This window comes from Dasypus novemcinctus, chromosome X (genome assembly GCF_030445035.2).
Source record: "Dasypus novemcinctus isolate mDasNov1 chromosome X, mDasNov1.1.hap2, whole genome shotgun sequence".
Lineage (NCBI taxonomy): Eukaryota > Metazoa > Chordata > Mammalia > Cingulata > Dasypodidae > Dasypus > Dasypus novemcinctus.
Window position 1 is genome coordinate 174,430,977 of NC_080704.1, and position 25,009 is coordinate 174,455,985.

Consider the following 25,009-nt stretch of genomic DNA (forward strand, 5'->3'; position numbering starts at 1 on the left):
GCTTTTAGTATTTTCTCTTTGTCTTGAGCATTGGATAACTTGACAAGTATATGTCTTGTTGTAGGCCTGTTGAGATTTATGCTGTTTGGGGCGCACTGTGCTTCCTGGACATGTAAATCCATCTCCCTCAATAGGTTTGGGATGTTTTCAGTCATTATTTCCTCCAACACCTCTTCTGTACCCTTTCCCTACTCTTCTCCTTCTGGGATGCCTATAATACATACATTTGCGTGTTTTGCATTGTCATTCAGTTCCTTAAACCTCTGCTGGATTTTTTCTATCTTGTTATCAACCATTTCTATTATCTGTTTAATTTCAGACGTACTGTCTTCCACATCACTTAATCTCTCCGCTGCCTCTTCCAGTATATTTGCTGAGAGTATATTTTTGATTTCTTGAGTTGGGCTATTCATCACCATTATATCTGTTATATTTTTGAGTATGATTGAAATTTCTTCTGTATTCTCTCCAGGTGTTTTCTTCATATTCTTAATCTCTTCCTTCACCTCATCAAATTGGTCCCCAGTATATGTTTTGAGATCTTTAATTACTTGTTCAATGTTCAACTCCTCTTTCTGGTTTTTAGTTTGTTCATTGGATTGGGGCATGTTATCCTGATTATTGGTTTGGTTTGTAGTTTTTGTTGCTGTCTGGTCATCACTTTATCTTGATGGGTTTAGTCAGTTGCTTAGCTTCTTTGTGTGGTTTGGAGTTTAATTAGTTGTTGTGTTTGCATGCCTTTTAAGTCTTCTCTTTGTCACTTTGTTCTTCTTATTATATTTCTTTGTTGATGGCTAAGTTAACGTGAAGGAAAATATTAGGGCTAGAGAAAGAAAAAGGAGTAAGAAAATAAAATGAATACTAGTAGTATTGATAGTAATATTAACAGAGGAACCATGTGAGTTATAGGAGAATTGATATTAGAATCATGTGAGGTATGTCGAGTTATAACAGTAAGAAAAGTAGAGTATGTAAAAATCAGAATATGGGGAGGAATACAGTGTGAATTAAAAGGCCCATGTGTTCAGGAGAGAGGGAAAGAGAAAAGAGAGGACAATAGTATAAAGAGTGAATATAAGACAGAAAACAGAACAAAGTTATTAGTAAAAAAAAAGTCAATAAAAATTGGGGGCAAACAAAGAGGTATAATGTAAGAGAAACAATCAATGATGGAGGATAGAAAGATGTAGAGGAAAGGGAATAGTATTGTTAGTCAAATTTAATACACACAGAAAAGAGTAAATGGAGGATGAGAAAATACAGCAAATATGAAGCTCTCCTTGCAGCACCTAATGTAAGAAGAATAAGAAAGCAGAGAAAGAAAGATAGAGAAAAAAAGGACAAAAGGGATTGTCGAAGTAAGCAGGAAAAAGAAAAAGAGAAAGAAAGAAAAAAGAAAGAAAAAAGGGCTTTGGGAGAATAAAGAGGAAAGAAAAACAAGGAAAAACCAACCAAATACTAGGGAAAGTTTTAAGCAAGTATCTCTGTTTATAGCTAAATAAAACGCTTAGGGATCTGATGTTCCCCCTTTCCTCCCTTCCTCACTTCCCTCTCTCCCAGGTGACAGGAAATCTGCCTGAGCAGTCCGGTAGGAGATTCAAGTGGGTCCTTGTTAAATTGGCTCCACAAAGAAACCAATGGCTCTTAATTTATGGAGGGAGAGCACCCACACCTCATCAGGAACCCCCAAGTATGCTCTTGGGGGCTTGGAAAGCAGCTCCTACAGTCCCTCTCCTTTAGGTGTGCTATGAGAGAGTTTGTTGATTTTCTGACTCCACCTTCTTCCAGGCCAAATTTCCTATTCCAGGGTATTTAGGTGATTTGTGCTTTGTCAGCACATTTGCCACTCCTCTCTTCCCAGACTCTCCCCAAGCCAGCCGGTATGCTCCTCCAAGCACAGGACAAGAAAAAAAGAAAAGAAAGGAGGGGGAGGAACACCAGAAAATTGAACCCACACCAGCCATGCCCCCCTACTGCAGCCCCCACTGAATCCTTCCCACTCATGGAGTCAGTCCAAAACTGGAGGGCTAAGGCAATCCCAGAACTCTGGGAGTGCTGGACTTGGAAAAGGGAAGTCCAGGACTCTGCACATCCAGGGCACGAAGGTCCATGGAACACAGGCTATGGGGGCTCATGGGACACTGACCTGGCGACCATGCATCTGGGGACCACGGGGCCCAGGAATGCCACCACACAACAGACTGTTCTCAGGAAACACCGTGGCCACCAGCCCCAAGGGGAAGGATCCCGCCAGCCCACAGCTGCCAACCTCTGTACTTGTAAGTCACAATTCTACCTTTAGCAAGCACCACCTTTGCCACTTTCTCTCCAAATTGATGTCTACACACCCTCTGCCCTGCAAGCTTCCAAGAGAGCCCTCTCTAGCAAGACGCCAACCCCACTCGGTCGCCTCTTTGCAGGAGAGACTGTAAGGTGCACTCACTCAGATGCCGTCTTGCCCCGCCTTCCCCAATGACTGTTTCAACGTCTTCATTTGTGATTGGTTTGTTGAGGTCTTCTATTTCTTCTAAAGTCAGGGTAGGTGGTTCATGTGTTTCCAGGAATTTGTCCATCTCTTCTACATTTTCTAGTTTTTGGGCATACCATTGTTCATAGTATCTTCTTATGAACTCTCATTTCTATGGGGTCAGTGGTAATCTCCCCCTTTTCATTTCTGATTTTACTTTTGTCTTCTCTCTTTTTTCTTTGTCATTTTAGCTAAGGGATTGTCAATTTTTTTGATGTTCTCAATGAACCAACTTGTAGATTTGTTGATTCTCTCTATTGTTTGTTGTTTCTGAGTTCACTGTTTTCTGCTTTGTTCTTTAATATTACTTTTCTTGGCTTGGTTTGGGATTAGTTTGCTTCTCTTTTTCTAGTTTTCAGGTATGCAGTTAGATAATCAATTTTGGCTTTTTCTTCTTTTATTATGTAAGAATTGTGGGCTATAAATTTCCCTGTCAGCCATGCCCTTGCAGTTTCCTATAGGTTTTGATATGTTGTGTTCTCATTTTCATTCATCTCAAGATATTTGCTAAATCTCTTATAATTTCATCTTACAGTCACTTTTTTTAAAGTATGTTTTTAATCTCCATATATTTTTGAATGTTCCCTTTCTTCATCCATTATTAATTTCCAGTACATTCTGTTATAATCAGAGAGTGTTTTGTATAATTTCAATCTTTTTAAATTGAGACTTGTCTTGTGACTCAACATATGGTCCATAATGGAGAAGGTCCTTGAGCGCTTGAGAAGAATGTATATCCTGCTATTTGGGGTGCAATGCTCTGTAGATGTCAGCTAGGTCTAGTTCATTTACCATATTATTCAATTTCTCTATTTATCCTCTGTCTAGATGTGCTATTCAACGATGGGAGTGTTGTACTGAAGTCTCTATTATTTTTATGACATCTGTTTATCCCTTCAGCACAGCCAGGTTATGCCTCATGTAACTTGGGACACTGAGGTTAGGTGCATAATATTTAGAATAGTAATTTCATCTAGTTGACTGATCCCTTTTATTAATATATAATGAAATTCTTCATCCCTTATAACAGTTTTGAATTTAAAATCTATTCTTTCCAATATTAGTATTGATACACCAGCTCTTTTTTGGTTACAATTTGCATGAAATGTCTTTTTTCCAATACTTCACTTTTAACCTGCTTGTGCCTTTAAATCTGAGGTGAGCCTCTTCTAGACAACATAGAGTTAGCTCATATTTCTTTTTATTTTTGAATTATCTTTTCTTTAAAGAACATAAATCACTCAAAAATTTACAATACAACTATCAGAGGTTCCCAATACACACTCCCCAGAACCCCCACTTTTCCCACATCAACTTCTTTCATTAGTGTGGCATTCACTGCATTTGAAGAGTACATTTCGGAGCATTGCTACACAGCATGGATTATAGTTTATGTTGTAGTTTATACTTTCTCCCAGGCTAATAAGTGGGTTATGGCTGGATACACAAAGTCCTACTCTCTACAATCTGTCTACACAATGTCTGTCTCTACTACCTAATCCACAACAATGCCAAGTCCCCAAAATGTCCCAATATCACATCTCTTTTCTTCAGGAACTCCTGCAGTCACTGTCTCCACATCAATAATATAATTTCTTCAATTGCTAGAGTCACAATAATACTATAGAAAAATGCGAGTAACTCCACTTTAATCCATAATTTATTCCTCCATCCTGAGGATCCTTGCATGATGATGTTGACTCCACCTCTAAATTGAGATGGGACTTAGATCCCACATGGCTATGGGATGGAATTCTCCTTCTTGCCGCTGAAGAATCTCTTTGTTCCCTGGTGTGCATTTTGACCATCTTCACCTCCCTGTTGCCTGACTTGGATAAGTCCAATGAACCAGACTGTCAGATTTGCATCTCTGCTGAGGCTCAGGACCCAGCTGGCACATAGACAGCCCAGAGATTCAAGTCTCCTGAGCATACACCAACCCCAGCAACAACCACAGGTTCAGCAAAAGTGAGAAAAGAGGCCTGCATAGAGAAGTCACATCTGAGTCCATCTCCATCACACTCAGAGCACAAATTCCAAAGTAGAGTCAAATGGCAAGGCACGAAACTCCAGAGCCATCTGTCATGAGCATGGTACCTGGGTGTCTCTGTAGCCACCAGGAGCATCACTATCTGGATTTCTATCTACTTTTGCTGTCTCTGAAATTCTGCTAAGATGTGCATAAGCACAACCCATATGATGAACTCCCAATTCAATTTGAAGTCTCAGCTATATATACTCATTTGTCTTTACCATTTCCTCCTTTTATTCAAGGTCTTTTTGTGAGTTGCATCACCAGCTGATACTCAACAGTAATTCCTCAGCACCACGAAATCTCATCCCTTGGAGTCATGCCCAAAACTGGGGGGAAAGTAATACATTTAATGCTGAGTTTTAAAGGTGTGTAGTCTAAAATGAAGAACCATAATGTAAACCATAATGGAACCATGGTTAGTAGTTATGTTTCAATAACTGTACGTCAGTTTCAGCAAAAGTAACATCCACATGTATAAAGATCATTGCTGGGGAAGGGGTAAAAGGGTGTGATGTTGGATATTTTTTAATCCATTCTATCATTCTGTGTCTTTTTATTGGGGAGTTCAAGGCATTAACATTCAATTTTATAAGCATTAAGGGATTGCTCACTTTTCCATTTTGACTTTTGGCTTCCTGTTATCATATAATACTATAGTCTATATTTTTACCTTTCAAATATTGATTTCTACACTCTTCCCCATATCTCTCCCCCTTGTTTTTTCCTTTCATTCTGTAGCAATCCCTTTAATATCTCTTGTAATTCTCATGTTTTGGTAGCATATTCTATCAGTTTTTGTTTTTGTGAAGACTTTGAACTCCCCTGCATTTTTGAAGTACAGCTTTGCTGGATGTAGAATTCTTGGCTGGCAGGTTTACCCTTTCAAAACCTTGAGTATATCATGCCACTTCTTTCTCTCCTTTATGGTTTCTGATGAGGGTTCAGCCTAAATCTTATCAAGTATCCATTGTATGTGATGGTTTGCTTTTTTGCTTTTTTCTTACGGCTGCCAAAATTTCTTTATCTTTGATATTTCTCATTCTGAATAGTAGGTGTCTTGGGGTAATTCTTTACATGCTTATTCTGTTTGGGATACTTTGTCTTTCTTGGATATTGATATTTATTTCTTTCATAATGGTAAGGTAGTTTGCAGTCATTATTTCCTCAACTATTCTTTCTGCCCCTTTTCCATTTTTTTTCTCCTATTGGGATGCTTATAATGCATATGTTTTTGCTTTTTAAGTTGACACTCAATTTCCTGAGACCCTGTTCTTTTTATCCATTGTCTTCTCTTTCTGTTCCCTTGTCTTTTCCAGTTTGGATGTTATGTCTTCAAAATCACTAATTCTGTCTTCGAGCAGTTCGTTTTTAATTCTGTTAACATATATACAACCTGAATCCTTGGACCTTCTTCACTAACGTTTTTGACACTCTGAAACACTGTAGATTCACTTCTAAACAGAAAAATGGCTTGCCATCCTTCCCACACATGGAAAGTTAAAGGCAGCAACTGGTAGAATCTGATCAAGGTGAATCAACATTTTTTATGTTAAAGACACAATAAGGAAGAAAAATAAATAAACTAATGCAATGTTTCACATAGTGAAACAAAAACCTCATAGTAAAATGAAAACTCTGATCCCAATAGAGATTTGGTTATCATTTTTTCTGCTTTTTTTCATTAAATAAAATTAAAAAAATAATTACATGGCTATTATATGACTGGGGAGATATGAAAGATGTTTGTTACTGCAATTTATCCAGAGTTGAGAATTTCAATCGGATACTTACAGTTCCATGAGTTGGTCAAGGACTGAGAAAAAATGTTTTTAAAAATATTTTATTATAATATGTAGGTTTACAGAAAAGTCATGCATAAAGTACATAGTTTTAATATACTCAACCTCAAAATACAGTTTTCCCTATTGCTAAAATTTTGTATTAGTATGGTAAATTTGTTATATTTCATGAATCAATATTACACTATTTACTATAGGCAATAGTTTACATTAGGTTTCACACTATGTTGTATAGTTCTGTGGGATTTTAAATTTGATTACTCATTTAGAAACCAAAATTACCTATTTTAACTAATCGAATATGCCACTTGATGGTGTTAATTATACTCACAATGCTGTGCTACCATCAACTCCACCATTATCAAATCCTTTCTACCATCCTGAGAAGAAATCTGCTCCAAGTTAAAATAACATCCCATTCTTTATCTTTCAAACACCCCCACATGACCTGTATACTTGTTTACTCCCTCTGAATTTGAATATTGAAATTATTTCATGTATGTTAGATCATAAAATATTTGACCTTGGGATCTGGATTATTGCATTCAGCATGATGCCATCAAGGTTCATACATAATATAGCATATATCAGAACTTCATTGCTTTGTATGACTGAATAATATTCCCACATGTGTCTACCACATTTTAAAAATTTTCTTGTTTAATTGCCTTTTTTGTAAAGATACATAGATATGCATTCACATCTCGATGGACAGTAGGGTTGATTGCACCTCTTCCCTATTGTGAAATGTGCCACTGTGAACGATGCTTTGCCACTATCTGTTTGAGAACTTGGTTTCAATCCTTTTGGGTATTTAGCAAGAAGTGAGATTTCCAGTAAATATTCTAATTCTATATTTAATTTTCTGAGGGAACACGAAACTGTTTTCCACAGATATTGCACCATTTTACATCATCACCACCAGTGAATAAATATCCATTTTTCTCTTTGATTGCCATACATGACATTTTTTGTTTGTTAATAGTGGACATTATAGTGAGTGTGAAATGGTATTCTATTGTGATTTGACTTACATTTTCCTAATGGCTAATAGTATTGATCATCGTTTTATGGTTTTATTGTCAATTTGTATATTGTTTGGTAAAACTATATTCAAGTTTTCTTTCCATTTTTTAACTATTTGAATTTCTGTTGTTGAGTTACAGATATTTTATATATTCTAGATATAAAACCCTTTTCAGGTATAAAAGTAACAAATATTTTCTACTATTCTATAGGTTGTATTTTTACTTTCATGAAAAAAGACTTTTAAACCACAAGAGATTTAATTTTGATTGTACCCCATTCACCTATTCTTTTCCTCTTTTGCTCATGCTTTTTGTGAAATGTCTAAGAAACCTGAAGATGTTTATCTGTATTTGCTTTGAAGATTTCTAGTTTTAATTCTTATATATAGCTCTTTGGTCCAATGTTAGATAATTTTTGTGTATAGTGTGACCTAATGGTCTACCTTCATGGTTTTGTATGTGAATATCCAATTTTACCAGAATAATTTCTTGAAGAGACTATTCTTTCCCAGTTAAGGGAAATTGGCACATGCAACAAAAATCAATTGGCCATAGATGCAAGGGTTTGTTTCTGAACTGTCAATTTGATTTCATTGCACAATGTACATTTACTTGTGTTAGGAACAAGTCATCTATTTTGTATAATTTTATTGTTTTGTTCTAGCCTAATTTCTCTGACCAGAACATCTATTATAATGCTGATAAATAGTGGTGAACATGAGCATCTTTATCTTGTTTCTGATCTTAGGGAATAGCTTTCATTATTTCACTATTAAGTATGATTCCACCTCTATGCGTTTTTTATATACTTTTATTAGGTAGAGGCTTTTTTATTCCAGTTTCTTAATGTTATTATCTGAAGTCTTGCTGGGCTTTGTCAAGTTCATTTTATGTGTCAATTGAGATGATCTTGCATTTCCCCCCTTCATTCTACTAATGTATATTACATAATAGAGGTTATTTTTTATTATATATGTACAATAACTATGTATTTAATTTTTCCTTATTGGAAATTTCCCTAATTTTATTAAAGATTCACACAATGTACAATCCAAAATGTACTATCAATATCAATAGCAGTCAGTATAATTGCAGAGTTGTGCATTTATCACCACAATCAATTTTAGAACATTTGATTTAATCCAAGCATAAAATAAAACAAAAAAATAAAAATACCCTTACCCCTTATAAATCCCTAATATTGATCCTTAGCATTGGTATAGTGTCTTTGTTAAAATTAATGATAAATATTACAATATAACTGTTAATTATAATTGATAATTTGCATTTGTTGTCTTTTCTTTGCATGTGTTGCCCTATTATTAGCACTTTGTCAAAGCATTTTTTATAGCTCATGAAGGAACATTTTTATATTTGAACTATTAACCAAAGGCAGCATCCATAACTGAGTACAGTATATTATACAGTTCCATGTTTGATCCTCTAGATTTCCTTCTAGGGAATCATCTTAGACCCTAAACTTACCTTTTCAACCATAATCACACACGCAATTCAGTGATATTAATTTCAATTGCAGTTTTGTGTTTCCATCACCTCTATCGAATTTCAAGCATTTGTTATCAACCTTACTGTAAATTCTGCAGAAATTAAGCATCCACTCTCATTTCTTCATCCTTATTCTAATTCCTGGTAAACTATATTCTATATAGTAAGTTCATTATTTTTCTTATTATAATTCGTTCATATTAGTGACACTGTACAATACTTGTCCTATTTTGTGCTTGGCTTATTTGACTCAACATAATGTTCTCAATGTTCATCTATGTTGTTATATTTATCAGGATTTCATTTATTCTTACAGGTGAATAATATTTCATTATTCACACGTGCACACATGCCACATTTTGACAATCCATTTATCAGTTGATGGAAACTTGGGTTGTTTCCATCTTTTGACAATTATGAATAATGCCACTATGAATATCAGTGTGCAAATGTCTGTCAATATCTCTGTTCATTTCTTCTGTGTATGTACCTAGAAGTGGGAATGCAAGATCATCTGGCAGTTTTATAATTAGCTTCCTGATAAACAGCCAATCTGACTTCCACAGCAGCCATATCATTTTAATTCCTAACAGCAGTGAAAGTGTGTTTCTATTTCTCCATAACGTCTTTAGCACTTGCAGTTTTCCATTTGTGTAATAATGACTAGTCTGGTAGGTACAAAATGATATCCCATTGTGGGATATCAGTTTTTTTAATTAATTTTTTTTGAAATTAAAAAAAATTTTTTGAAGTATATCACTCATACATAAACATACATAAGTAATAAGTGCATAGTGATAGTTGTGAACTTACAAAACAATCATACATAATATCAAACAGAGCTCTCATAGCTCACCCTACCAACAATACCTTGAATTGTTGTGAAACATTTTTAACTAATGATTAAAGAGCATAATGGAAGAACTTGTAACATTGATATAAAGAAAGTGGTCACCAGAGGTTCTGAAGAGAAGGAGAGGCAGAATAGGTATATCAGGGGGCATTTTTTAACCATTGGATTTGTTCTGCATGATGTTGTGGTGACGGGTACAAGCCATTATACATTTTGTCAAAACCTAAAAAATTGTGCGGTGCAACGTATAGAACATAATGTAAACTATAGACCATGGTAGGTAACAGTGCTTCATTATGTGTTTATCAGTTTTGGCAAATATTCCACACTGGTGAAGGATGTTTTTAGTGTGGAAGGGTGTGGGGGGAAGGGATGAGGTGTGTGGGAATCCCCTATATTTTCAATGTTGCATTTATGTAATCTAAAGCTTCTTTATCAAATAAAAATTAAAAATAGGAAAAGAAATTTGAAAAATAGTATTACCAAATAAAGTATATTATATTTAGTATGTTTCCCCAACCCAAATATTATTATTTTTAGATAAATTACATATGATATAAATGATATATGATATACACAAGTGTATAAAGAAAGTTGTGTACTTACAAAGCAAACATGTATAACATCTTACAGGGGTCCCATACATCAAACTACGGTCAACACAGCATTGTTGTAAGGCATGGTACATATGATGAAATAATATCATCAAAATCTTCCTACTAATTACTGGCTTATCTTACATTTGGTATACTTTACCCCCACCCACCCTATTAATATTTTGAAATATATATTTATGACAGAATTTTGAAACTTACCAAACAATCTTTCACAAGTGCAGATTTACCATACAACACCCCTATATTAACACAACACACTATGGTGGAACATTAGTTATAGATTATGAGATAATATCCTCAGACTATTACCAGGTGCATACTTTATGTTTGGCACACTTTTTTCATAATCCTCCATTATCAATATGGTACATTTTTTGGAACAGATGCATGATGATTACATTATTACTGTTAAGCACAGTCCATAGATCACTCCAGTTGTATTTTTCCCATGCTTCTTCTCCACATTCCCACCACCCTGAAATAGTGATGTACATCTGCTCTAGCTCACAAAGGATGCTCTTGCATCTCTGCCATCAACTACCAATTCTCATCCACCTCTGGGTTTACTGGATTATTCAGTCCCTAGATTATTCTCTACCTTTCTTTCAATTGGTGTTTACATTCCTGGCTACCCTTTTCAGCCACATTCAGATTTAAAAACTTGCTGTTAATCAATATAAAGTGTTACTATCAACTCTATAAATTTCCACACTTTTACAATAAAGTTAATTAAAACTTCTACATATATTAAATATTAGTAGTCCATCGCAGTCCTCTTCTTACCTCTTTGAGAATCCGCCACCTGCAATCAGGTCTTGAAGTTATTTTCCTACATTTTCTTCTAGAAGGTTTATAGATCTTGCTTTTATATTTAGGTTTGTGATCAATTTTTGTGTGGGAAACAAAGGCATGTTGTTTCCATGGAAGCAAGTTACTTCCTTGATCACTGAGTCAAGTTGTCCCCTATGAGTATCAGTGCGGATCACAATCATGGCTGGGTAAAGCACACCTGCAGGCGGAACAATAACATATAGAATGGAATGACCTGAGTAACAAGATTTATGAGTATAGTTACTGATTTTTATAATAATAGTTCCAGTAAAATTTGTTGGTGTTCATAAATCACTAGTTAATATAGAATGAGGTAAGGGTAATAGGTAACTTGATTTTATGCTGTATGTCTCGTATGTTAGGGGTATATATACTAGCCCCTCGACTCAACAAACTTGTCTGATGAGCTTGAGAAATCAATGCTCTCAGATCCCTTGAACCCAATCTTTCTTTGTCTTTCATTCCTGATACCCTCGTGTCTCCAACTCCGACAAGTGGCACCCAACATGGGACCCAAGGCAGAGGATTCATCAAGACATGGCAGCATATAATCTTCCACCCCTGGATTGGGAAAGCAGAAAGCTGAAAAGCCTTTTTTAAGTTAGGGAGCATCGAAATTAGTTAACCCGGGTAGATTGCTGCTTCATATTACTAAGTTTTGCTTTCTGCTAGCATCAGGGTATGGGTAATCAACCAGGATGCTTGGAAGAATATTCACAGGTTTTGAAAATGCTGTTGTACAGTGTAGGTGTCACAGTTAAGACTGCAGATTTGTTAGAATTGTTTGCTTTGGTTCAAAAACATTGTTATTGGTTTCAACCACAAGGAAAGAATTTGATGAATGTTAAGCTGTGGAGGCAAGTAATGAAAGCATTGCAGAGAGCATATCAGAAAGGAGAGAATATACCTGTATCAGTTTGGGCCTTAGGACAGCATATTACTGCTGCATTAGATCCTTTGCAGTCTGAACGAAGAAGAAGAGATTGGAACGGAGGAGGGGGAGCAAGATGGTGGCTGAGTGAGCTTAACTTACGGTCTCTCCTGCAAAGAAGCAGCTGGTCACCATTGAAGGTTCTCCGGGACCAGGTTGTTTCAGGATTTTTGCAGGGCAGGAAGTGTCTGGACATCAATTTGGTGGGAAGGTAATGGAGAGGATTAGTCTATAAGATATAATTGAAATTCTATTGCACGGAGGTGAGAGCTGCACACTGGTTGCTCCCTCCTTGGGGGGGGTGGAGCTGTGGAACGGGTGCTGCAGCCATGCTTTTTGGAGGCTCTGCGGCACTGGGGAATTTGCGAACCCTGGGCGGGCTCTTGGGCGGTTGACGGGACGGGACACCTTTGCAGACCGATTTGGGGAGACAGACGGTGTTTTGTTGTGAAGTGGGTAATTTTTGACTGTGGACACAAGTAATAGCGCTTCCACCTGGAGCCCAGCACGCACAAGCCAGGCTGCCGATCTGCAGTGGAATTAGATTGCTGGCAATAAAGGGACGTAATTGGGAGGTTGTTATAGGGTGCAGCAAGGGGGGGGGACACGTCTGGAAGCCGATTGGGGAATATTTTGCGAAGCTTGGGAACTCCGGTTTTGGACTCTGTTGTCGGCATTTCTGGCTGAAGCCCCACCCATGGGCCTGGCTTCTGATCTGTGTCATTAAATTGGCTGCAGCCTAGAGGTGCCCCCAGGTTGCCGTTCTGGGGGATCACAAGGTGGGTGGGGTCCTGAAGTCAACTGGTGATATATCCACATAAATAGACCTCAGTGAGTGAATTGCAGGGTTCAGACATAACATAGAGTTTGCAGATCTGACTGCCCCAATAGGGCTGGCACCCAGCTGTGGGGATCCCTGAAGGCTGTGTTACACTGCGGTGCTCCTAGGCTCCCTGTTGACCAGATTTGAGGTTGCCAGCTCTGAGTCCCCTAAACTCTGGTGGCCCATACCACAGAGGCTCACACCTCTTGAGTCTTCAATATCTCAGACTTTCTATTCCTGAATCCATCACGCCCTGAGGTCCATGTGAGGTCCTTGAATGCCCTAGCCTTCAACGTTTGCATTTTTTCTTTTTTGTTTCATTTTGTTTTGTTTTTATTTTCATTTTATCTTATTTTTTACTTTTTTAATGTCCTGATTGCTAATATTGCATTATCCCCTAGTCTTTTCTCCCTGCGTATCACCCAAAGTCTTTTTTGTTACAGTTATTTAGGGGTTTTTTGTTGTTGTTGTAGTTGGTGTTGCAATTGTGGTTGGTGTATATCTTTTTTTTTCTTTCCCCTACCTATTCCCCACCCTTTGCCCACCCCCTTTTTCTTTCTTCCTTTCTTCTCTTCTTTTATTTTTTCTGTTTTTTCTCTCTCTCTCGTCCCTCATTTTCTTCTTATTTTATTTTAACTTAATTATACAATAGGTGCTGCAGGGAGCACCTCACATTTGCTGGGTTTTCTCATGCTAGACTGCCTCATTTCTGTGTGAACTGATTTAGGCTACCTACACTATCCCCTTTCCCCTACATCTTGATATCCGCCATCATCTACTGTCACTCCTGTATTTCACTTCACTTTCTTTGATCCAGAAAGTGTCTAACTCTTAATTTCTAATACCTTTGTTTTGTTTTCTGTCTGTTATCCACTCTTGAAACTACTACGTTTCTTTTCTCTTTCCCTCTCTCACGAAAATACTAGCTTTTTAATTCGTACCATATTCCTCATTATAGGTACTATACCTACTGTTATAACTCTACACAACTTACATGAATCTAATATCCATCCTCCCAGATCTCATATTGTTGCTCTGTTAACATTTATCACCAATACTACTATGCACTGTTTCCTTGCTTACACAATTGCCTTTCCACGGCACTAATACTTTCCTTTAAAGTGAACTCAACCAGCAATAAGAAATTAGAATAAGAAGAACAAAGTGACAAAGAGAAGATATAACACTTATGCAAAAACTACAGCTAATTAATCCCCAAGACTAGACAAAGAAGCTAAGGAACTGATTAAACCCGTCAAGATAAAATGATGACCAGACAGCAACAAAAATCTACAAACCAAACCAGTAATCAGGAAAACATGGCTGAATCCAATCAACAAACTAAAAATCAGGAAGGGGAGCAGAAATTCACACAAGAAATGAAAGATCTCAGAACATTTATCACCGACAAATTTAATGAAGTAAAGGAAGAGGTTAACAACATGAAGACAACACTTGGAGGGGAAATTGCAGACATACGCAAAAAGATAACAGATATGATGGGTATGAACACCACAGTTCAAGAAATCAAAAATAAACTTGCAGCAAGTATCAGCAGACTAGAAGAGGCAGAGCAGAGAATTAGTGATGTGGAAGACAGTACATCAGAAATCAAACAGATAGTAGAAGTGCTCGATAAAAAGAAAAAATCCAGCTAGGACTTAGGGACCTGAATGATAATGCAAAACGCTCAAACATACGTATTATAGGCATTCCAGAAGGAGAAGAGAAGGGAAAGGGGTCAGAAGGAGTGTTGCAGGAAATAATGGCTGAAAATTTCCCAAATCTACTGAAAGAGACAGATGTACATATCCAAGAAGCACAGCACACTCCACTGGCCATAAACACTAACAGGCCCACCCCAAGACATATACTTGTCAAATTATCCAATGCTCAAGACAAAGAGAAAATTCTAAAAGCAGCAAGAGAAAAGAAAACCATCACATATACGGGAATCTCCATAAGATTAAGTGCTGATTTTTCATCTGAAACCATGGAGGCAAGAAGGCAGTGGTATGATATAGTCAAGGTACTAAAGGAAAAAAAATTTCCAACCAAGAATACTCTATCCAGCTAAACTAGCATTCAAAATGATGGAGAGTTCAAAATATTCACAGATAAACAGAGACTGAAAGAGTATGCCAACAAGAAACCTCCCCTTCAAGAAATTCTAAAGGGAGTTCTGCAGGAAGAAAGGAAAAAACAGGACAGGCAGAGGTGGAGGAGAGTGGAAGAGCAACAAAAAAAAAAGACAAAAATAGAAGGAAAAAAATACAAACAAAATATGACAAACACAAATCCAATCAAAATATATGGCTAACACAAATAATTCCTTGAAAGTAATAACACTGAATGTCAACGGATTAAATTCACCTATCAAAAGATTCAGACTGGGGCATTGGATAAGGAAATATGACCCATCTATATGCTGTCTACAAGAGACATATCTTAGACCCAGAGACTCATGGAGGTTGAAAGTGAATGGCTGGAAATCAATCATACAAGCAAACAATAACCAAAAAAAGGCAGGAGTAGCTATATTAATATCAGACAAAATAGACTTTAAATGCAAAACAATTGTGAGAGACAAAGAAGGATACTACATTTAAGTAAAAGGGACAATCTTTTAAGAAGTTTGAACAATCATAAATATTTATGCTCCTAAAAAGGGTGCCTCTAAATACGTGAGTCAAACGCTGGAAAAACTAAGTGAAACAATAGATGCATCTACAATTATAGTGGGTGATTTTAATACACCACTTTCAACTCTGGACAGAACATCTCAAAAGAGAATCACTAAAGAAACAAAACATTTGAACAGTATATTGGAGGAGCTGGATCTAATAAACATATATAGATCATTACAATAAAGAAAGCAGGATATACATTTTTCTCAAGCGCACATGGATCATTCTCCAAGATAGACCATATGCTAGGCCACAAAGAAAGGCTTAATGAATTCAGAAAGATGGAAATCATACAAAACAATATCTGTGACCACAGTGGAGTGAAGCTGGAAATTTGCAAGGGACAGAGGCCCAGATTTCACACCACGATTTGGAAATTAAAGAGCACACTCTCAGAAAAACAGTGGGTCAAAAAGGAAATCTCAAAAGAAATCAATGACTACCTTGAAACAAATGATAATGATAACACAACATACCAAAATTTATGGGATGCAACAAAAGCAGTACTGAGAGGGAAATTTATAGCCATAAATTTATATCAAAAAAGAAGAAAGAGCAAAAATTGAAGAACTAAACTGCACATTTGAAGGAAGTAGAAAAACAAAAACAAAGTAACCCAGCAGGAAGAAGGAGGAAGGAAATAACAAAGATAAGAGCAGAACTAAATGAAATAGAAAATAAGAAAGCACTTGAAAAGATAAACAAGACCATGAGCTGGTTTTTTGAGAAGATCAACAAAATGAGCAAGCTTTAGCGAGACTAACAAAGAAAAAAAGAGAGAAGATGCAAATACACAAAATAAGAAATGAGAAAGGCGATATCACCACTGACCCCACAGAAATAAAGACTATCATAAGAGGATACTTTGAAAAACTATATTCCAAAAAACATGACAATTTAGAGGAAATTCCTAGAAACACATAAGCAGCCCATATTGACGAAAGAAGAAATTGATCATCTTAACAAACCAATCACAAGCAAAGAGATAGAATCAGTCATTAAAAATCTCCCAACTAAGAAGATCCCAGGGCCAGACGGCTTCACAGGTGAATTCTATAAAACATTCCGGAAAGGACTAACACCAATCCTGCTGAAACTATTCCAAAAAATTGAAACAAAAGGAACATTGCCGAATTCCTTCTATGATGCCAACATTACCCTAGTACCAAAGCCAAACAAAGACACCACAAGAAAGGAAAATTACAGACCAATTTCTCTAATGAACCTAGACGCAAAAATACTTAACAAAATAATTGCTAATTGTATTCAACAACACATTAAATGAATTATACACCACAACCAAGTGGGATTTATTCCAGGTATGCAAGGATGGTTCAACATAAGAAAATCAATCAATGTAATACACCATATAAACAGATTGAAGGAAAAAAATCACATGATTATATCTATAGATGCAGAAAAAGCATTTGACAAAATACAGCACCCTTTCTTGATAAAAACACTCCAATAGATCGGAATACAAGGAAATTTTTTGAACATGATAAAGAGTATATATGAAAAACCTACAGCCAACATTGTTTACAATGGAGAAATCCTAAACTCCTTCCCTCTAAACTCAGGAACAAGACAAGGATGCCCATCCTCTCCGCTCCTATTTAACATTGTCTTAGAAGTACTTGCTAGAGCACTGAGACAAGAACCAGATCTAAAAGGCATTCAAATTGGAAAGGAAGAAGTCAAAATTTCATTATTTGCAGATGACATGATCCTATACATAGAAAACCCTGAGAGATCTACAACAAAGCTTCTACAACTCATAAATGAGTTTAGTAAAGTTGCAGGTTATAAAATCAATGCGCAAAAATCAGTAGCATTTCTGTAAACCAATAATGAGGAAGATCAGGAGGAAATCAAGAAACAAATACCATTCAAAATAGTAAATTTAAAAAAACCAAATCCTTAGGAATAAATTTAACTAAAGAGGTAAAAAACTTATACACCGAGAACTGTACAAGATTGTTCAAGGAAATCAAAGAAGACCTAAATAAATGGAAGAATATTCCTTGTTCATGGATAGGAAGACTGAATATTATTAAGATGTCTATCCTACCAAAACTGATCCACACATTCAATGCAATCCCAATACAAATCAACACAGCCTTCTTTAAGGAACTAGAAAAACTAACTATGAAATTTATTTGGAAAGGAAAGAGACTCTGAATAGCCAAAGACATATTGAAAAAGAAAAACGAAATTGGAGGAATCACACTACCTGACTTCAAAACATTCTACAAAGCTACAGTAATGAAAACAGCATGGTATTGGCATAAGGAGAGACACACAGACCAATGGAATGGAATTGAAAGTTCTGATATAGAAGTTCACATATATAACCATATAATATTCGATAAAGCCATCCAACCCTCTCAACTGGGAGAGAGTGGCCTATTCAACAAATGGTGTCTGGAGAACTGGGTAGCCATATGTAGAAGAATGAAAGAGGATTACCATCTCACACCTTATACAAAGATCAACTCAAGATGGATCAAAGACCTAAATATAAGAGCCAAGACCATAAAGACCTTGGAAAGCAGTGTAGGGAAACATCTATAGGATCTTGTAATAGGAAATGGATTCATGAATATCACACCAAAATCACGAGCAGCAAAAGAACTAATAGATAAATGGGACTTCCTCAAAATTAAAGCCTTCTGCACCTCAAAAGAGTTTGCCAAGAAAGTAAAAAGGGAACCCACACAATGGGAAAAAATAATTGGCAACCATATATCTGATAAGAAACTTATAACTTGCATATATAAAGAACTCATATATCTTGAAAATAAAAAGATAAACAACCCATTTAAAAAATGGGAAAAAGATTTAAACAGACACTTCTCCAAAGAAGAAATACAAATGGCTAAAAAGCACATGAAAAAATGCTCCAAATCTCTAGCTATCAGGGAAATGCAAATCAAAAGTACAATGAGATACCATGTTACTTCCATAAGATTGGAAGCTATGAAAAAAAAACAGAAGAATACAAATGCTGGAGAGGCAACAGACTCCAGCACCTACAATCTGATTTATTGGACTCATCTCACTCAGCTAAGATGGAGTTGAAGAAGGACAACCACCACACCATGGAGCCTAGTGTGCCTACAACTGAATGCGGGAGGATTGCATCCAGTATCCATGTGGAATCTGAGCCTCCTCTTGACATAGAGGTGCAATGGACACAATCAATCCAAGGTCCACAGAGAAAAGGTGGCATTGGAGTGGGAAAAGTGGACATGGTGGCTAATGGGTACGGGGAATGGCAGGAAGAGACGAGATGTGGAGGCGTCTTTGGGACTTGGAGCTGCCCTGGATGGTGCTTCAGGGGCAATCACCAGACATGGTAAATCCTCACAGGGCCCACTGGATGGAATAGGGGAGAGTATGGGCCATGATGTGGACCATTGACCATGAGGTGCAGAGGTGCCCAGAGATGTACTTACCAAATGCAATGGATGTGTCATGATGATGGGCATGAGTGTTGCTGGGGGCATAGTGGTAGGGTGGGAGTGGTGGGGTTGAATGGGTCCTCATATATTTTTTTTAATGTAATATTTTTACAGAATAAATTTTAAAAAATAATAAATAAATTTAAAAAAAGAAAAAAAATGCTGGAGAGGATGTGAAGAAAGGGTAATACTCATCCACTGCTGGTGGAATGCAGAAGGATCCAACCATTCTGGAGGACAGTTTGGCGGTTTCTCAAAAAACTAACCATAGATTTGCCATATGACCCAGCAATACCACTGCTGGAGATATACCCAGCAGAACTGAATACAAGGACACAAACCGATATATGTACACCCATGTTCATAGCAGCATTGTTTACTATCTCCAAAAGTTGGAATCAACCCAAATGCCCATCGATAGACGAGTGGATCAATAAAATGTGGTATATACACACAATGGAATACTACTCGGCTGTAAGAACAAATACACTACAAACACACGTGATACCATGGGTGAATCTTGAGAACCTTATGTTGAGTGAAGCAACCCAGGCATTGAAGGACAAATACTACATGACTTCAATGATATGAAATAAGCAAGCGGCCTCAGACAGCTAGAGACTGAAAGATAGGCTTACAGGAAATTGGGGGGTGGAGGAAGGATGTGAGCCGACGTCTGCAGGGGTGGAATTTATGATGAGCTGGCGGTAAGTATGAGCACAAAGAAGAGATAAAATTGGAGCAAGGGGTTGCCTTTGGGTGGGGCTTTGCGGGTTTGAGGGGGGCTCGGGATGGGCGGATGGGTAATATTGCCCAAAAAGTGGGGGGAGGGAGGGGCAACATATGAACATAGGAGAGTGACAGGTGTTGGTTGAGAGTAAAATGCTGAGAAAATCATACCAAAATATAATTAGGAGGGTTACCTGTTTAGGATGCTCGGAGGGGATGGTCTGATGCGGGACAGGTTCCTGGGGAATGTCTGAATGCTCATTTTGCCAGAGTGGGTTGTACCATTGGGTAGAGACCCAAGTAGTGAGGGTGGGGGTGGACCCACATCCTGGGGAGGACTAATGCCATCAAATAGAGGGAACTGTATCTCTCGAGAGAAAGGGTGGCTCCCAGGGTATTAGGGCAGTTGAGCAAGTTAGGACCAGAACACTGTTGCAAGTATGTCTGGACGTGGCTCCTCAGGAAATGAAGGTTCACTGTCACTGTGGGCCCCAAGGGGAGGGGAAAATGGATGTTGAATGTGTGGAACCAAGGTAAATGTGGGGTAAGAGAGGAGTTTCGTGAGAGTACACAAGGATGGATATAAAACATATAATATTACACCATAAACATATAGGGGACGACAGACTAATAATGTAAACCATAATGTAAAACATTGGATAACTAAAAATTTAGAAAACTGTATATCCTAAAGTATGGACCATAATGTAAGCACAGATGTCACCTTGTTTGAAAGCTATTGTCTCAGAGTCAGTACATCAGTTTAAGTAAATATGATATGAATAAGTTATAAGAATATCACTGTGGAAGGGAAAAGGTTTTATGGTAGATGTGTGGGAGTATTTTATATTGTATATATGAATTACTGTGGTCTAGGTCTCTTGTGAAGAGAAGTTCAATAATTAGGAAAAAAGAAAAGAAAAGAAAAGGATAGGATGTAGAATTTTTCCAAATCAACACGTATTCTATATCTAACCCTTAAACCCATCGCTATATTCCATTTTACTAGTAAGGGATCCTGACATTATATTGGGCTTCACTTTTCAGGAAGTTTTCGATCACAGAGTGGTTCAACAATGGCAGTGGAGGAATACTGGTATAGGATACTATTGACAGATGATATATGGCTGACAGGGAGCTATACAGGGCATAAGTCCAGGGTGCATGGTAATGTTTGGATATACTGATAGTGGCAACAATTAAAAACTACAGCTGGGGGGGGGGTACTGGGTTCCTGGCTGGGGGTGCTCTGTCGTGGTCCCTAGGGGAAGAGCAGCAGTCCCCCAGGTGCAACAATAAGAACCAGGAAGGAATGAGGGTCCAACAGTGAGACCATGATACTAATGACTATGCTTGTGAGCCTATATGCCTGAAATAAGAACAAGGCCTAGAGCAGCACTGTGCCTGGGAATTTCCTCCTGACAGCCTTCATGTTACTCAAATGTGGCCAGTCTCAAAGCCAAATTCAGCATGTAAATGCAATGCCTTCCCCCCAGCGTGGGACATGACACCTGGGGATGAGCCTCCCTGGCACCGAGGGATCACTACCAAGTACCAACTGATGATGCAACTAGAAAATGACCTTGAATTAAAGGTTCAATGTGGATCAGCACAATATCCCTGTCTACATATAATAACATGACTTTAAAATGCTGTTTGACTTAACGTAAGGGGGAAATGGAAACGAGAAATGAGTTATATGTCTATGAGCCTCTAAAAAAGAGTCTGGAGGCTGTCAGAAGGATTGCCCTTATGCACACCTGAGCAGAGTCTAAGAGACAGATAAAGTAGATACAAGCCCAGGTATTGGTTCTTTTGAGGGCGAAAGAGACCCACGGGTTCTATGGTCATGGCAGATAGGGTTCACTGCCATGTCAGATGGCCCTTCTTTGGAGCTGGTGTTTCTGCGTGATGGAACTGGACTCAGATGGGATCTCTTTTCATAAGACTTTCATGCTACGTTACTGGAATTTTAGTTGGTGCTGGGGTTTAAGATATATTTAGGGGATTTGGATCTCTGGACTGACAATATGATAGCCAGGCCCTCAGCCTCAACAGACTTCAGCTCCTACACTCTGATTTATTGGACTTACCCCACTCAGCTAAGATGGAGTTGAAGAAGGACAACCACCACACCATGGAGCCTAGAGTGCCTACAACTGAAAGCAGGAGGATTGCATCCAGTATCCATGTGGAATATGAGCCTCCTCTTGACATAGAGGTGCAACAGACACAACCAATCCGAGGTCCACAGAGAAAAGGTGGCATTGGAGTGGGAAAAGTGGCCATGGTGGCTGATGGGTATGGGGCATGGGAGGAAGAGATGAGATGTGGAGGCGTTTTGGGGACTTGGAGTTGCCATGGATCGTGCTTCAGGGACAATCACTGGACATTGTAAATCCTCCCAGGGCCCACTGGATGGAACGTGGGAGAGTATGGGCTATGGTGTGGACCATTGACCATGAGGTGCAGAGATGCCCAGAGATGTACTTACCAAATGCAATGGATGTGTCATGATGATGGGAGTGAGTGTTGCTGGGGGTGGAGTGGTGGGGTGAGGGAGGTGGGGTTGAATGGGACCTCATATTTTTTTAGTGTAATATTTTTACAAAATGAATAAAATTAAATAAAAAAAAGAAGTGATTGTTCTTTTCTCCAGGGAGGAAACGGCTATGAATGATACAGGTAAAGACAGGAACTTGGAGGAGGATCAAGAATTAGAGGAGTTATTTGAAGTTAAAGACACAAATCCGTTCTTAACTAAATCCATGTCGGAACTAAATATTTCTAAGGCAAACATATATCCTAATTTGACTCATGAGGTTCCTTCTGCAACTCCTGAATCTGGAAAATACCTAGTGGACTTTTCTCTACGGACCTGCCTTATGTTCGCAGCAGCTTTAAGCCAAATCCTGTGCCTGTTACTCCATTAATGAGATGTCTTTTACTGGGATCTAGTCAAGGTGAGCCTATGGCTATGCAAGCCTTAGCAGCTTTTCCTATAAATATTCAACAAATTTCTCCTGTTGCTCAAAACCCACAAGGGGGAATTTATGCTCATCATGAGCCTCTTTCTTTTAAAGTATTAAAGGACATCAAACAGGCATGTACTCAATATGGCACTCTAAGTCATTATACTATTGGTTTGGTGGAAGGACTTGCAAATACCTACAGGTTAATACCTTGGGACTGGGATATGCTGACTAAAACAGTATTGAGTGCTGCTGAGTTCTTACAATTTAAGACTTGGTGGACAGATGAAGCTGCTATGAGAGAACAACGAAATAGGGCTCAGAATCCACCTGTTATTATTACTGCTGAACAACTGTTAGGCTCTGGAGCTCGGGCAGGTATTGAAAGGCAACTTCATCATGAAGATCAGGCTGTTAATCAAATGAGGCAGTCATGTTTGGCTGCATGAAGAAGGATTAAAGCTCCAGGAAAGCCTACACAGTCTTTTGCTAAAGTGATTCAAGGTGTTAATGAACCTTATGTGGAATTTATTGCCAGACTGACTGATATGCTTACTAAGACTATTGAAATTCCTGAACCTAGAGAGTTAATCCTGCTAACTCTCGGTTTTGATCAAGCTAACAGTGAGTGTAAGAAAGCTATCCAGCCTCTTAAGGCTGCAGGTGAGTCTGTCCTTGATTATATAAAAGCTTGTCAGGACATTGGTTCAAGAACCCACCAGATGGCAGTGTTAGCTTCAGCTATGAGAGGAGGAAATAACCCGAAAAAGAAAGGGAATTGTTTTAAGTGTGGAAAATTTGGACATTTCCAAAAGAATTGTCCATCCTATGTTAATCAAGCAGGAAAAGGACCTCGTACACCATCAAAAATTTGTCCAGTGTGCCGTAAAGGATATCATTGGGCTAATGAATGTAGATCAAAAACAGACTGGAAAGGCACACCTTTAAAATCGGGAAACCACTTTGCGGACCTAGCTCAGGGCCCTCAGACAAAAAATATGAGCCTGGCTGACCAATTTCCTGTCAGCAGCGGTCAGTATCATTTATCCTAGTCTCAGAATTAAGAGCGGCTACTCAAGGTAGTGCTGCTGTTGATCTTCCATCTCCTGAGACTAAATTGATAACTTCAGAGGCAGGCATTCAAACAATTTGTACAGGAGTAAAAGGGCCTTTACCTAACAATACAGTAGGCATTATAGTTGGAAGAAGTAGTTTAACTATGAAGGGATTGTTGGTACAAGTAGGAATTATAGATAGTGATTTTTCAGAAGAAATAAAAATAATGGTTCAAGCTGTTAATTCTATTCAAATACAAAAAGGACAATGAATTGCTCAATTATTATTGCTTCCTTATAATAAACCAGCTACTCTTCCTTTTAACAGGAAGGGGGTATTCGGATCAACTAGAAAAAATATGTATTGGCAAACTTTTGTAAGGGATGATAGACCTGAAATTACAATTACAATTAATGGAAAAGTGTTCTTTGCCTTAATAGATACAGGGGCAGATGTATCTATTATAGCTAAATGTTATTGGCCTCAATCCTGGACTTTACAGAAAGTACCTACAGTTTTTACTGGAGTTGGTACAATGACTGATGTCTATCAAAGCACTAATAATTTTGATGTCTTAGGCCATGATGGACAAAAATCTACTTTACAACCTTATGTGGCTGATGTGGGAATTAATTTGTGGGGTCGAGATTTGTTAAGTCAATGGGGTGCTTTCATTCATATTCTTACCTTATCGGAGCAGGCTAAAACATTATATATGGATAGGCATTACAATACTAGAAGTAAAGGAGATAGGAGGGGAATTGGATTTCCTTCCAGTTCAGCAGATCCTGAATGAGCAAATTTATCTTAGGGGCCATTTAAAGAAAGGGCAGTCCCATATCAATTACTTGGCTAACTGAAACACCGGTATGGATACATCAATGGCCCCTAACAGTAGAAAAATTGAATGCCCTACATAGTTTGGTTAAAGAACAGTTGGAGTAAAAGCATATAGAACCTTCTAATAGTCCTTGGAACTCTCCGGTATTTGTTATTAAAAAGAAATCTGGAAAATGGAGACTCCTGACAGGTTTAAGAGCTATAAATAAGGTCATGAGTCCTATGGGAGCATTACAACCGGGAGTTCCACAACCATCAATGATTCCAAAAGACTGGTCTCTCATTATAATTGATTTGAAAGATTGTTTTTT